Source organism: Moschus berezovskii, chromosome X (genome assembly GCF_049115385.1).
Source record: "Moschus berezovskii isolate FMDL1 chromosome X, NW_MosBer_1.0, whole genome shotgun sequence".
Classification (NCBI taxonomy): domain Eukaryota; kingdom Metazoa; phylum Chordata; class Mammalia; order Artiodactyla; family Moschidae; genus Moschus; species Moschus berezovskii.
In genome coordinates this window covers 62,607,253-62,622,689 of record NC_142488.1, presented here as the reverse complement: position 1 = coordinate 62,622,689, position 15,437 = coordinate 62,607,253, and the positions used below count along the sequence as shown (strand labels likewise).

Sequence of the window (15,437 nt, the reverse complement as noted above, 5' to 3'; positions counted from 1 at the left end):
TTGGTCATAACTTTCCTTCCAAGGAGTAAGCGTCTTTTAATTTCATGGCTGCAGTCAGCATCCCCAGTGATTTTGGAGCCTAAAAAGATAAAGTCTGATACTGTTTCCACTGTTTCCTCATCTATTGCCATGAAATGATGGGACCAGATGCCATGATCTTTGTTTTCTGAATGTTGAGCTTCAAGCCAACTTTTTCTCTCTCCTCTTTCACTTTCATCAAGAGGCTTTTTAGTTCCTCTTCACTTTCTTCTGTAAGGGTGATGTCATCTGCATATCTGAGGTTATTGATATTTCTCCCAGCAATCTTGATTCCAGCTTGTGCTTCTTCCAGCCCAGCATTCCTCATGATGTACTCTGCATATAAGTTAAATAAGCAGGGTGACAATATACAACCTTGACATACTCCTTTTCCTATTTGGAACCAGTCTGTTGTTCCATGTCCAGTTCTAACTGTTGCTTCCTGACCTGCATACAGGTTTCTCAAGAGGCAGGTCAGGTGGTCTGGTATTCCCAGCTCTTTCAGAATTTCCACAGTTTATTGTGATCCACACAGTCAAAGGCTTTGGCATAGTCAATGAAGCAGAAATAGATGTTTTTCTGGAACTCTCTTGCTTTTTCCGTGATCCAGAGGATGTTGGCAATTTGATCTCTGGTTCTTGTGCCTTTTCTAAAACCAGCTTGAACATCTGGAAGTTCACAGTTCATGTATTGCTGAAGCCTGGCTTGGAGAATTTTGAGCAGGACTTGACTAGCATGTGAGATGAGTGCAATTGTGTGGTAGTTTGAGCATTCTTTGGCATTGCCTTTCTAATCCTTATTTTCAACCACTGCATGTAATATCTATCATTTATTTGTGGCAGTGGTCTCTATTTGAAAGACCTATCTCTGTGACTCTCTTACGTTCACAGTATGCCTAAAGTGTGTTGGTCATTCAGTCATTTCTGACTCTTTGTGAACCCGTGAACTGTAGCCTACCAGGCTCTGCTGTCCATGTAATTCTCTAGGCAAGAATACTGGAGTGGTTTGCCATTTCCTTCTCCAATACCTAAAGTATTGCCCCAAAAGAGCCTTCACATTTGCAGTTATTCTGGGTTGTTTGCTAATATTTTCTAAAAGTGTGCTGATGTCAGTGTTCAGAGTTGTACTTTATCTCCGTTTGGCTTATAGATTTCCTTCTTTTGCCACCGTGCTGTTCAGTGTGCATTTTAAGTTGACAAAATATAAGCTGTGATGAGTTTACTCTCTGAAATTAAGTAATTCTGGAAATGAAAGGGAACTTAAAAATCATCTAATTTTATTTTTTAACATCTTCACAGAAATATAATTTGTATACTGTAAAATTCACACATTTAAAAATACAATTCAGTGGTTTCAGTATATTCATACAATTGAGAACTTTTAGCACAATCTTAAGTTTAAAACATTTTCATTACCCCAAAAGAAATCCCCTATCCATTGCAGTCACTCCCTATTCCTCCTGACTGCTAGCAACCACTAATCTACTTTCTTTCTTTATAGATTTATCTGTTCTGGACTTTTCATATAAACGAGCTCATATAACAATTAATCTTTTGTGCTTAGCTTCTTTTACTTAGCATGTTTTCAAATTTAATCTGTGTCGTGAAAGTGAAAGTCGCTCAGTCATGTCCAATTGTTTGCGACCCCATGGACTATACAGTCTCCAGGCCAGAATACTGGAGTGCATAGCCTTTCCCTTCTCCAGGGGATCTTCCCAACCCAGGGATTGAACCCAGGTCTCCTGCGTTGCAGGCAGATTCTTTACCAGCTGAGCCACAAGGGAAGCCCAATCTATGCTGTAGCATATATCAGTATTTTTATTACCAAATATTATTGTACTGTATGGATATACCACATTTTGTTTATCCATTCAGCTATTGATGAACATTTGGATTGTTTTCGGTTTGGAGCTATTGTAAATAATTCTACTGTTAACGTTCATGTACAGATTTTTGCATGTACAGCTTTTATTTCTCTTAGATCCATACCTAGAAATATAATTGCTCAATAACACGATAACTCTGTTTAACCTTTTGTGAAACTGCTGGACTGTTTTCCACAGTGGCTTTGTACCATTTTACACTTCTGCCTCTAGTCTCTGAGGGCTCTAATTTCTTCATATCTAGGAATTTTATAGATTTAGAATTTGCATTTAGGACTTGATCCATTTCAAGTTAATTTTCACGAATGGTATGAGATGAGAGTCCATTTGCATTCTTTTGCATGTAACTCTCCAGTTGTCCTAGCACCATTTGTTGAAGACTGTTCTTTCCCCATTGAGTGGATTTATCACCCTTGTCAAAAATTAATTAATCAGAAATGTGAGAATTTATTTCTGAACTGTTGATTCTGTTCCATTGATCTATATGTTTGTCCTTATACCAGTGCAATGGTGTCTTGAGTACAGTAGTTATGTAGTCAGTTTTGATATAAGGAAGTGTGAATTTTCCAGCTTTGCTACTTTTCAGGATTATTTGACTCTTCTGGGTCTCTCGCATTTCAATATGAATTTTAGGAAAAGCTTGTTAATTTTTGCAACAAAGCCAGCTGGAATTTTGATAAGAAAACCACTGAATCTGTGGATCAGTTTGAGGAGTATTGCTGTCTTAATAATGTTAAGTGTTTTGATCCATGGATAGAGATATTACTCATTTAGTTAGGTTTTAATTCCTTCTCATTTTTTAAATGATGAAACTGAGGTTCAGAGAGATGATGCGAGTTAATTGAAGATCTAAGACTAGAACCATGATTCTCTGACTTTTAGTCTAACACTCCCTACCCAAAACTTTGTTGTTATTCAGTCACTAAGTCATGTCCAACTCTTTTGTGACCCCCCCCCATGTACTATAGCACACCAGGCTCCTCTGTCCCCCATTGTCTCTTGGAGTTTACTCAAATTAGGTTGACTGTATAAAAAGAGAACCCTTTGTGGTAATTTTGTTTACTTTTAAATGTTGATATCCTTTGTCGGTTACTTTATTTATTTTTTTAAGTAATTAATTTATTTTTTATTGGAGGCAAATTATTTTACAATATTATATTGGTTGGTTTTGCCATACACTGACATGAATTCGCCCCAGGTTTACATAAGTTCCCCCTCCTGAACCCCCCTCCCACCTCCCTGCTCCCTTTATCCTCCCTCTGGGTCATCCCCGCACGCCAGCCCCGAGCATCCTATAACATGCATCGACCCTGAACTAGTGATTCGTTTCACATATGACAACATACGTGTTTCAATGCCATTCTCCCAAATTATCCCACCCTCACCCTCTCCCACAGAGTCCCAAAGACTGTTCTATACATCTGTGTCTCTTTTGCTGTCTCGTATACAGGGTTATCATTTGCATCTTTCTAAATTCCATATATATGCGTTAGTATACTGTATTGGTGTTTTTCTTTCTGGCTTACTTCCCTCTCTATAATAGGCTCCAGTTTCATCCACCTCATTAGAACTGGTTCAAATGTATTCTTTTTAATGGCTGAATAATACTCCATTGTGTATATGTACCAAAGCTTTCTTATCCATTCGTCTGCAGATGGACATCTAGGTTGCTTCCATGTCCTGGCTATTATAAACAGTGCTGCAATGAACATTGGAGTACATGTGTCTCTTTCAATTCTGGTTTCCTCGGTGTGTATGCCCAGGAGTGTGATTGCTGGATCATATGGCAGTTCTATTTCCAGTTTTTTGAGGCATCTCCACACTGTTCTCCATAGTGGCTGTACTAGTTTGCATTCCCACCAACAGTGTCAGAGGGTTCCTTTCTCTCCACATCCTCTCCAGCATTTATTGCATGTGGGCTAACAAACACATGAAAAAATGCTCAACATCCCTCATAATCAGAGAGATGCAAATCAAAACCACAATGAGATACCATTTCACACCAGTCAGAATGGCTGCTATCCAAAAGTCTAGATGTCGGTTACTTTAATGCAACTACTAAAAAATTGATATGAAGTCCAGCAGGTCTTGGTCTTATATCTTAACTCTTCTACCAACTCGCTCTATGACTTTGGGCTGTTACTTAACCTCCTCAGGCCTATAAAAATCTAATATTTAAGAGATCACAACTCTATGTTATATACTGTGACAGGGATGCATTTGGCTTGATAGTAGTTCATGTGAAAAAGACCTATGTGGTTTATATTGTTTACTGTTTTGCTGACATATAGTTGATGTACAGTGTTATATGTTACACATGTACAATAGAGTGATTGACAGTTTTAAAGGTTATACTCCATTTATAGTTATTATAAAATATTCCTATATTATACAGTATATTCGTATAACTTATTTTATTCATAATAGTTTGTACCTCTTAATCCCCTACCCCTATATAGCCCTTACCCCCTTTCCCTTTCCTCATTGGTAACTGCAAGTTTATTCTGTGCATCTGTGAATCTTTTGTTTGTTTGTTTTATTCAGTAGTTTGGTGCAGTTTTTAGATTCCACATACAAGTGATATCATATAGCATTTTTCTTTCTCTATTTGGCTTATTTCACTTTTTAGCATAGTACCCTCCCAAGTCCATCTATGTTGTTGCAAATGACAAAATTTTACTTTTTAAGGCTGAGTAGTACTCCAGTACATACACATACTGCATCTTCTTTTGGTATCTATTGATGGATACTTAGATTGCTTCCACATGTTGGCATTTGTAAATAATTCTGTGATGAACATTGGGGTGAATGTATCTTTTCGAGTTAGTGTTTTATTTTTCAGATATATACCCAGGAGTGAAATGCCTGGGTCATGTGGTAGTTCTATTTTTAGTGTTTGGAGAAACTTCTATCCTCTTTTCCATACTAACTGTACCAGTTTATAGCCCATAGTGTATGAGGGTTCCTTTTTTCCACATTCTTGGCAACATTTGTCATTTGTGTTTGTTCTGATGATAGTCATTCTGACAGGTGCGAATCGATATCTCATTGTGGTTTTGACTTGCATTAATTATGTTCAGCATCTATTCATGTGCCTGTTGACCATCTGAAGGTCTTCTTTGGAAACTGTCTATTTAGACCTGCCCATTTTAAATCAGATTGTTTGCTTTTTTGATGTTGAGTTGTATGAACTGTTTATATATTTTGGATATTAATCCCTTATCAGTCATATAATTTATAAATATTTTCTCCCATTCAATTGATTGTCTTTTCATTTTGTCATTGGTTTCCTTTGCTGTGCAAAAGCTTTTAAGTTTGATTGGGTCTCACTTGTTTGTTTTTGCTTTTATTTCCTTTGCTTTAAGAGAAAGATCCAAAAAAACATTGCTCCTATTTATGTTAATGAGTCTTCTGCCTATGTTTTCTTCTAGGAGTTTTATGACTTTCAGTCCTTCATTTTAGGTTTTTAATCCATTTTGGGCTTACTTTTGTATTTGGTAAGAGAAAATGTTCTAATATCATTCTTTTGCATGTAGTTGTCCAGTTTTCCTAGTACCACTTGTTTCAGAGACTATCTTCATTGTACATTCTTGCCTCTTTTTTTTTTTGAAAGTATGGTTACCACCCTCAAGAAAATGATAAGCTAGTTTGGAATTTAGGCTATAAATACTTTTTGAAAAATGAACAAAGGAAAATATAAGTGCCAGATGAGTGGCATAGATCAAGTGGAGCACAGACTTTGTTTAAGGTGGTAAGGTGATGCAAGTATTGTGTTTACCTTTGTGCCACAGATTATCCATCTATAACCTTTTAGCACTGTAGAAGGAACTATAGATCTTGGTGTTTCTCCAAATTACCCATTTCCCTTGTCTTTTGTCAATGCCTCTTTCTGCTGGCTATATCATCTGCTGCTCCCTTTCCTCTTTTTTTTTTATGGCCTTGAAAATTTTGCTGAGTTTATTTAAAACAATCTGATTTCTTTCTAAAATTTTTTAAAATTTATTTTTAATTGGAGGATAATTCTTTTACAATGTTGTGTTGGTTGCTGCTGTGCAACAGTGTGAATCAACCATAAGTATACATATATCCCCTCCCTCTTGGGCCTCCCTCCCACTCCCTCCTACCCTTTCCTCTTTACTAGAGTAAGAGTACTTATAAAAGATGGTATGGTCATAGGAGCATATGAGCTATTAGCTTATCCATAAAGACTATGATGAAGGGTGTCCTGAAGATGTAAGTCAAATGGAAAGTCCACCACCTTTATTATACCAAGAGCCCTGGTCCTCTATCTTTCCTACTGATTAAGTATTAGCATAAAAATTAATCTGTACATCATCAGTATCTAGTATGGTAGCTGGCACATAATAAATAATATGTTAAATGCATGTTCTACAAATGAAGCTGCTTTCCTATTATCCCTCTCTGACCTGTTTGTCCCCCTGAAGAGTGATGGTAGATTGTTGTCCAGTTGTTCAGTTGTGTCTGACTCTCTGTGACCCCATGAACAGCAGCACGCCAGGCTTCCCTGTCCTTTACTATCTCCCAGAGTTTGCTCAAACTCATGTCCATTGAGTCAGTAATGCCATCCATCCATCTCATCCTCTGTCACCCTTTTCTCTTCCTGCTCTCAATCTTTTCCAGCATCAGGGTCTTTTCTAATGAGTTGGCTCTTTGAATCAGGTGTCCAAAGTATTGGAGTTTCACCTTCAGCATCAGTCCTTCCAATGAGTACTCAGGGTTGATTTCCTTTAGGATTGACTGGTTTGATCTTCTTCCAGTCCAAGGGACTCTCAAGAGTCTTCTCCAGCACCAGAATTCTAAAGCATCAATTCTTTGACAGTCAGCCTTCTTTATGGTCCAACTCTTACATCTGTACATGACTACTGGAAAAACCATAGCTTTGATTATGGCAAAGCTTTTTTTTGGCAAGGTAATGTCTCTGCTTTTTAATATGCTGTTTAGGTTTGTCATAGGTTTTTTTCCCAAAGAGCAAGCATCGTTTAATTTCATCATTGTAGTCACCGTCTGTAGTGATTTTGGAACCCAAGAAAATAGTCAGTCACTTTCCATTGTTTCCCCATCTATTTGCCATTAAGTGATGGGGCTTGTTGCCATGATCTTAGTTTTTGAATGTTGAGGTTTTAGCTAGCTTTTTCACTCTCTTCTTTCACTTTCATCAAGAGGCTCTTCAGTTACTGTTCACTTTCTGCTCTTAGGGTGGTGTCATCTGCATATCTGAGGTTGTTGATATTTCTCCTCACAGTATACTCCTGACAGTATATAAAATATAAAAGATTGAGAGACACTGGTATAGACAAGTGCTATACGATTGTAGGAAAGAGGATGCAGGGGGTGAGATTACTGTGGGCTGGGTTGTTAGAGGGAGACACACAAAGGATTTAAAACATCGTTTGCACTTTGGAGAAAGGAATAGATAAGCGGGGAAAATGGCACAGGATATTCCAAGCAGAACACAGACTTGAGCATGAGCAAAGTCATACAGATAGAAATGTGCTTATCTGGTTTAAAGACTATTCAATGATCTGTTTATTCAAAGGAAAGTATTTGTGAAAGGGCACAGTAAGGACTGAGTTTTAAGAAATAATTTGGGTCAAGTTGAGAAGGCCTGAATATACCTCTTTGAAAAAATAATTTGTAAAGGTAGTGTAGTGGTTGAAGGTTTTTGGGGAAAGATAAGGTGGCACAAAGTGTGATCTGTCAATAATGCTTAGATTGTATTGAAAAAGTAAATGTACCATAAGTGTAAGCATGAAATGATAAGAGCTTGGACTGTAGTTTTAGCAATAAGAATGGAAATGAAGGGGGCAGATAAAGGAAGCAAACATTTATGCTCAGTGAGAAGAATTAAACCATTCAGTTCGGAGACAGGAAAACGAGAATAAGAAAACTAATTCATTTCACAAGTGTATACATGTTGTTGGGGCCGGGAGAGGGGGAGAATGTAGCAAAAAGTAAAGCAAACGTAAAGATGGGATGACATGCCAGAGATAGAGGACTATAAAAGTGAGTCATGTATGAGAGGAAAAGAGAATTTCAAGGGAAATCGGATGATTAGCAGTGGTCAGTGCTTCAGAGAAATAGGAAAAAAATGAGGATGAAGAAAAGGCTATAGGATCTGGCATTTTGGAAGATGATAGTGACCTTAGAAAGCAATATCATTGGCAAGGTAAAAAATAGAAGATAAACTATAGGAGTGCTGGGTGGATGGTGAGGCAGTGGAAGATTAGTATGGTGGGAGCATCTCTGAGGTCAAAAGTATTCTGATAATTCAAAGCATTATTTGCTTTTTTCACTCTGTTGACGTTTGTATTAGTGGTTCAAAAGCAGTGGTGGGTAAAACTGCTGATGCTTTAACAATCATCAAGACAGTGGCATATCCTTTACTAGTTGTCATTGTATTCTTCATTGCTACACCCTTGGTGTAAAAAGAATTCTGGTTTTACTTAAAAATGCCCTTGGTGAAGCAATAAAAATGATTAGTTTTAAACTTTGACTCTTGAGTATATAATGTTTTAATATTCTAAGTAATATAAAGGGAAGTTCCCATAGTATTTCTGCTGTATATTGAAGTATGAGGATTGTCTTGAGGAAAGGCCCATATGTGATTCTTTGGGTTGTGAGCTGAATTAGCTACTTTTGTTTTCATAGAACACCATTTTTACTGGAAAGACTGACTGATAGATAAACTTTGTTAATTCAGACTTGGGTATTTAGCAGGCATTTTCATTAAAATGAATGAAATGGGAATGTGATTTCAAGGAAGGCAACCAACAATATTTGTTGCCAGTGATAAGATTTAAACTTTTAAAAAAGTAAAAATTAGAAGTTTGGAAAACTTGTTTATCTCTACCATGACCGTGAGAGCTTCCAGATACTTAGACTTTTCTGATGAAATCAATGATGGTATTAACTAATACGATTTTTTAAAAACTTCTTATTTAAAATATAGATTCACAAGAAGTTGCAAAAATAGTAGAACTCTAGTGTACCTTTCACCCACTTTGCATCCTTGGTTACATCTTGCATAAATATAGTGCAATATAAAACTAAGGAGTTGACATTAGTACAGTCCATAATGTGAACTCATGTGTATCTGTTCTATACAGTTTTATCACATGGATAGATTTGGGTAACCACTATCCCCAGGATCACAGTCAAGATACAGAAAAGTTCCATGACCACAAAGATTCCTCATGCTTCACTTTTGTAGTCATACCCATTCCTCTATCCTCGGTCCCAGGCAACCAATAACCTATTATCCAGTTCTATAATTTTGTCATTTTGGAGTAGTATATTAAAACGGAATGGTACAGAATGTAACCTTTTCATATTGACTTTTCCCACACAGCATAATTCCTTTGACATTCATCCAAGTTTTCTGTATCAATAGTTTGTTTTTTATTTGCAAGTAGCAGAGAAGACAATGGCAAGCCACTCCAGTACTCTTGCCTAAAATATCCCATGGACGGAGGAGCCTGGTGGGCTGCAGTCCATGGAGTCGCTACAAGTCAGACATGACTGAGTGACTTCACTTTCACTTTCACACATTGGAGAAGGAAATGGCAACCCACTCCAGTGTTCTTGCCTGAAGAATCCCAGGGATGGGGGGCCTGGTGGACTGCCGTCTGTGGGGTTACACAGAGTCGGACACGACTGAAGTGACTTAGCAGCAGTAGCAGCAGCAGTATTCTGTGGTATAGATATACCACAATTTGTCTAGCCATTCACTATTGAAGGAATTTGGGTTGTTTCCAGTTTTGGCTTTTGCAGGTAAAATTGACATGAACAGTTGTGTGTAGTGTTGTTGTTGTTTTTTTTTAGATTTTTGTGTGAACATAGATCTTATTTCTGTGGGTAAATGCCCAGGACTGCAAATGCTGGATCAAATGGGTAGTGTATGTTTAGCTGTCTATTTTTGAGGAAACTGTCAAGTCAAACTATTTTCTGGAGTGGCTGTGCCACTTTAATTCCCACCAGCAATATCTGAGAGATCCCATTCTCTGCATGCATACAAGCATTTGGTATTGTGCCTAATTTATTTTAGCTATTCTGTTAAATGTGTGGTATTATTTCATCAATTTTAATTTGCATTTCACTAATGGCTAATGATGTTAAATTTCTTTTTCATGTACTTATTTGCCACTTGTATATTCTCTTTAAGTGAGATGTCTGTTCATGTCTTGAGCACTTTCTAATTGTACTGTTTGTTTTTATTACTGTGAATTTTAAAAATTATATATTCTAGATTTGAGTTCTTTGACAAATATGTGTTTGGAAATATTTTCTCCTAGTTTGTAACTTGTCTGTTAAGTATTTCAGTAGGGTTGCAGACAAAAGTAATTTTATGTCCAGTTGATTTTTTCCTATTATGGATTATGCTTTTGGTATCATGTCTCAAAACTCTTTACCAAACCCTAAATATGAAAATATTCTCCTATATTTTCTTCTAAAAGTTTTATAACTTTACCTTTAACATTTAAATCTATGTTAGATTTTGAGTTAATTTTTCTGTAAGGTGTGAGGTTTAGGTTCCTTTTTTGTTTATGGATATCTGATTGCTTCAGCACCTTTAGTTGAAAAGACTATCCCTCCACCACTGAATTGCTTTTGCACATTTGTTAAATATCAGTTGGCCATACTTGTGTGGGTGGATCTATTGGTATTTCTGGGATATTCATTCTTTCCTTTTGATGTATTGGCGTATTCCCCTTTCACTATCACACTGTCTTGATTACTATAGCCGATGACGTCTTGAAAATAGGTAGAGTGATTTTCCATTTTATTATTATTTTCAGAATTATTTTAGTTATTCTAATTCCTTTTCCTTTACATATAAATTTTAGAATAATCATCCGTATTTCCAAAAAATTTTACTAGAATTTACATTTTAATTGTGTTCAGCCTATGTATCAATTTGGGAAGAATTGACATTTATTATTTTCATTTGTTGCTTGTGCTGTAGTTGTCATATCAGAGAGACCACTGCCTAACCCAAGATCAGGAAGATTTGCTCCTATATTTTAGTCTAAGAATTTTATAGCTTTTAGCTTTTACATTTAAGCCTTTGATCCACTTTGAGTCATTTTTTTCATATGGTATGAGGTAAATATCCAGTTTTATTCTTTTGTATTGAATATCCAGTCCTACCACCATTTTTTAAAAAAGACTATTCTTTGTTCATTGACTTGTCTTTGTACCCTTGTCTAAAACCAGTTGACCCTAAATGTAACCATTTATTTCTGGACTATTAGCTTTAGTCTATTTGAAACTACTGGGTGGTGTTTCAGAAGGCTTTGAAGTTTATATCTCATTACAGAAAGAATTTAGTGAGAGGCAAAGTGTTAGATAAGTGATTTATTAGAATAAGTCATTTGCAGGGGCTATAAGTGGGCAGGTGAGAGGGTGCTGTGCCCCCAAGAACTAACTGGGCTGCAGTTTTATAATAAAAGGAAAAGTGGGAAAGTGGAGAAGACCATCTTTGTCTTTCTTGAGTAGATATCATGCTTCCATCATCATCTCCTCTTCCAGGTTGGGCAGGGGAGTTTTCTTGTTCCTACATTGTCAAGCTAGGTCCACAAATTATTGTTGTTGTTTTAAATATGTGCAGAGAGCATGTCCTGCTGCTGCTGCTGCTGCTGCTGCTGCGTCACTTCAGTCGTGTCCGACTCTGTGTGACCCCATAGACAGAAGCCCACCAGGGTCCCCCGTCCCTGGGATTCTCCAGGCAAGAACACTGGAGTGGGTTGCCATTTCCTTCTCCAGTGTGTGAAAGTGAAAAGAGAAAGTGAAGTCGCTCAGTCGTGTCTGACCCCTAGCGACCCCACGGACTGCAGCCCACCAGGCTCCTCCATCCATGGGATTTTCTAGGCAAGAGTACTGGAGTGGCTCGCCATTGCCTTCTCCGGAGCATGTCCTAGGGATCATTAATTTATTGTGTGCACTGGACAGGATGTTGGTCTCATGCCACCATTATTTTATTTTTGGGTACTTGTCTCATGCTTCTGTTACTGAGCAAGCCTGCTTTGTTTTGCGATTAAGCATACCTGCTTTCTTGAGTCATTAACTTACAGGGACTCCCATATTTTTCCTACTTACAATCCCCCAGTGGGGTTGGCACGAGTTGGCAGAACTATCACCTGCCAACGTAGGAGATATAAGAGATGTGGGTTCGATCCCTGGGTTGGGAAGATCCCCTGGAGGAGGAAGTGGAAATCCTCTCCAGTATTCCTGCCTGGAAGAACCCATGGGCATAAGAATCTGGCGGGTTATGGTCCATAGGGTCACAAAGAGTCAGACACAGTTGAGGCAACTCATGCATGCACGTGCTAGAGTTAGCTATTTAATCACCTACTTTGTCCCTTTACTCTTAATCTTGTATCTTGTCTCTTTGCTAAATTCACTTATTCTAGAATTTTTTGATAATTTTTTTTTTTGTCTATGTAGGCTATCATGTCATCTACAATAGGGACGATTTTATTCCTTTCAAATCTGTATAACTTTTCTTTTCTAACCTATTGTGCTGGCTGGGACTTTCAATACTATGTTAAGAGTGGTGAGTATGAATGATTTTTTTTTTGACATGTTATAATGCAATGTGTCAACCTTTGGTATATCTACATAACTCAGTTAACCAATATTTTCCAAATTTCCAGTTCATATTGTTACAAATTCATGCATGGTTAAAAGATGGACTCAAAGGATAAGATAGGTCCATGAGTTTTAATGTAAAAGTTTGTTTATGAAAAGTTCATTTGTATGGTTCCAGAATTCACATTACAACTAAGCTCTAAGAAACTGCTACTTACTGAGTTTCGGTGTTGTATCAAAAAAGAATAGCCACAATTATCTGAAAAGATTGTTTTCCAACTACATAAATGGAGAAGACTCTTGAGAGTCCCTTGTACTGCAAGGAGATCCAACCAGTCCATTCTAAAGGAGATCAATCCTGGGTGTTCATTGGAAGGACTGATGCTAAAGCTGAAACTGCAATACTTTGGCCACCTCATGCGACGAGTTGACTCACTGGAAAAGACTCTGATGCTAGGAAAGGTTGGGGGCGGGAGGAGAAGGGGATGACCAAGAATGAGATGGCTGGATGGCATCACCGACTCTGTGGACATGAGTTTGAGTGAACTCCGGGAGTTGGTGATGGACAGGGAGGCCTGGCATGCTGTGATTCATGGGGTCGCGGAGAGTCGGACACGACTGAGTGACTGAACTGAACTGAAATGTGTGAGAGTGGATATTCTTCATATACATACTTAAAACAACATTATGGTAGGTATAATGAAGAATCATTATAAAACAATAAAATGGGAAAGACTAGAGATCTCTTCAAGAAAATTGGAGCAATAAAGAGAACATTTCATGCAAGGATGAGCACAAAAAAGGACTGGAAAAAGTTAGCTTTCATTTCAGTCCCAAAGAAGGGCAATGCCAAAGCATGTCCAAACTACTGGACATTGTGCTCATTTTGTGTGCTAGTAAGGTAATGCTCAAAATCCTTCAAGCTAGGCTTCCGTGGTATGTGAACTGAGAACTTCTAGATGTACAAATTGGACTTAGAAAAGGCAGAGGAACCAGAGATCAAATTGCCAACATTTGTTGGATCATAGAGAAAATAAGGGAATTCCAGAAAAACATCTGCTTTATTGACTATGCTAAAGCCTGACTGTGAATCACAGCACACTGTGGGAAATTCTTAAAGAGATGGGAATACCAGACTACCTTACCTATCATCTGAGTTACCTGTATGCCGGTCAAGAAGCAACGATTAGAACCAGACATTAAAACCAGCCTGGTTCAAAATTGGGAAAGGAGTACGTCAAGGCTGTGTATTGTCACCCTATTTATTTAACTTCAGTGCAGAGTACATCATGCTGGGGTGAATGAATCACAAGCTGGAATCAAGATTGCTGGGAAAAATATCAGCAGCCTCAGATCAGATGACACCACTCTAGTGGCAGAAAGTGAAGAAGAATTAAAGAGCCTTTCGATGAGAGTGAAAGAGCGGAGTGAAAAGCCTGACTTAAAATTCAACATTCAAATAAACTAAGATCATGGCATCCACTCCCATCACTTCATGGCAAATAGATGGGGAAAAAGTAGAAGCAGTGACAGATTTTATTTTCTTGGGTCCAAAATCACTGTGGATGGTGACTGAAGCCACAATGTTAAAAGACCCCTGTTCCTTGGAAGGAAAGCTGTGACAAACCTAGACATTGTATTAAAAAGCAGACAAAGGTCTGCTTTGTCACCACTTTGCTGACAAAGGTCTGTCTACTCAAAACTATGGTTTTTCCAGTAGTCATATATGGATGTGGATGTTGAAGCACAAGCTGAAATCAAGATTGCCGGGAGAAATATCAGTAACCTCAGATATGCAGATGACACCACACTTAGTTCAGTTCAGTTCAGTTGCTCAGTCATGTCCAACTCCTTGCCACCTCATGACTGCAGCACACCAGGCTTCCCTGTCCATCACCAACTCCAGGAACTTGCTCCAACTCATGTCCATTAAGTCGGTGATGCCATCCAACCATCTCATCCTCTGTCGTCCCTTTCTTCTCCTGCCTTCAATCTTTCCCAGCCTCAGGGTCTTTTCAAATGAGTCAGCTCTTCGCATCAGGTGGCCAAAGTATTGGAGTGTCAGCTTCAGCATCAGTCCTTCCAATGAATATTTAGGACTGATCTCCTTTAGGATGGACTGGTTGGATCTCCTTACAGTCCAAGGCACTCTCAAGAGTTTTCTCCAACACACAGTTCAAAACCATCCATTCTTCGGTGCTCAACTTTCTTTATAGTCCAACTCTCATATCTATACGTGACTACTGGAAAAACCAGAGCTTTGACTAGACGAACCTTTGTTGGCAAAGTAATGTCTCTGCTTTTTAATATGCTGTCTAGGTTGGTCATAGCTTTTCTTCCAAGGAGCAAGTGTCTTTTAATTTCATGGCTGTAATCACCATCTGCAGTGATTTTGGAGCCCCCCAAAATAAAATCTCTCACTGTTTTCATTGTTTTCCCATCTATTTGCCATGAGGTGATGGGCCCAGATGCCATGATCTTAGTTTTCTGAATGTTTAGTTTTAAACCAGCTTTTTCATTCTCCTCTTTACTTTCATCAAGAGGCTCTCTAGTTCTTCTTCTCTTTCTGCCACGAGTGTGGTGTCATCTGCATATCTGAGGTTATTGATATTTCTCCCTGCAATCTTGATCCCAGCTTGTGCTTCTTCCAGCTCAGCGTTTCTCATGATGTACTCTGCATATAAGTTAAATAAGCTGGGTGACAATATACAGCCTTGATGTACTCCTTCTCTGACTTGGAGCCAGTCTGTTGTTCCATGTCCAGTTCTAACTGTTTACAGATTTCTCAGGAGACAGGTCAGGTGGTCTGGTATTCCCACTTCCTGAAGAATTTTCCCCAGTTTGTTGTGATCCACACAGTCGAAGGCTTTGGCATAGTCAATAAAGCAGAAGTAGATGTTTTTCTGGAACTCTATCACCTTTCCGATGA

General features: G+C 38.2%; 1 protein-coding gene across 1 annotated transcript in view; it reads left to right on the top strand.

Annotated features, from left to right (window-relative positions):
* Positions 1–15,437, top strand: part of TEX11 (testis expressed 11) — a 186,300-nt gene that overhangs the window by 24,133 nt on the left and 146,730 nt on the right. The gene's annotated exons all lie outside the window — the stretch shown is intronic.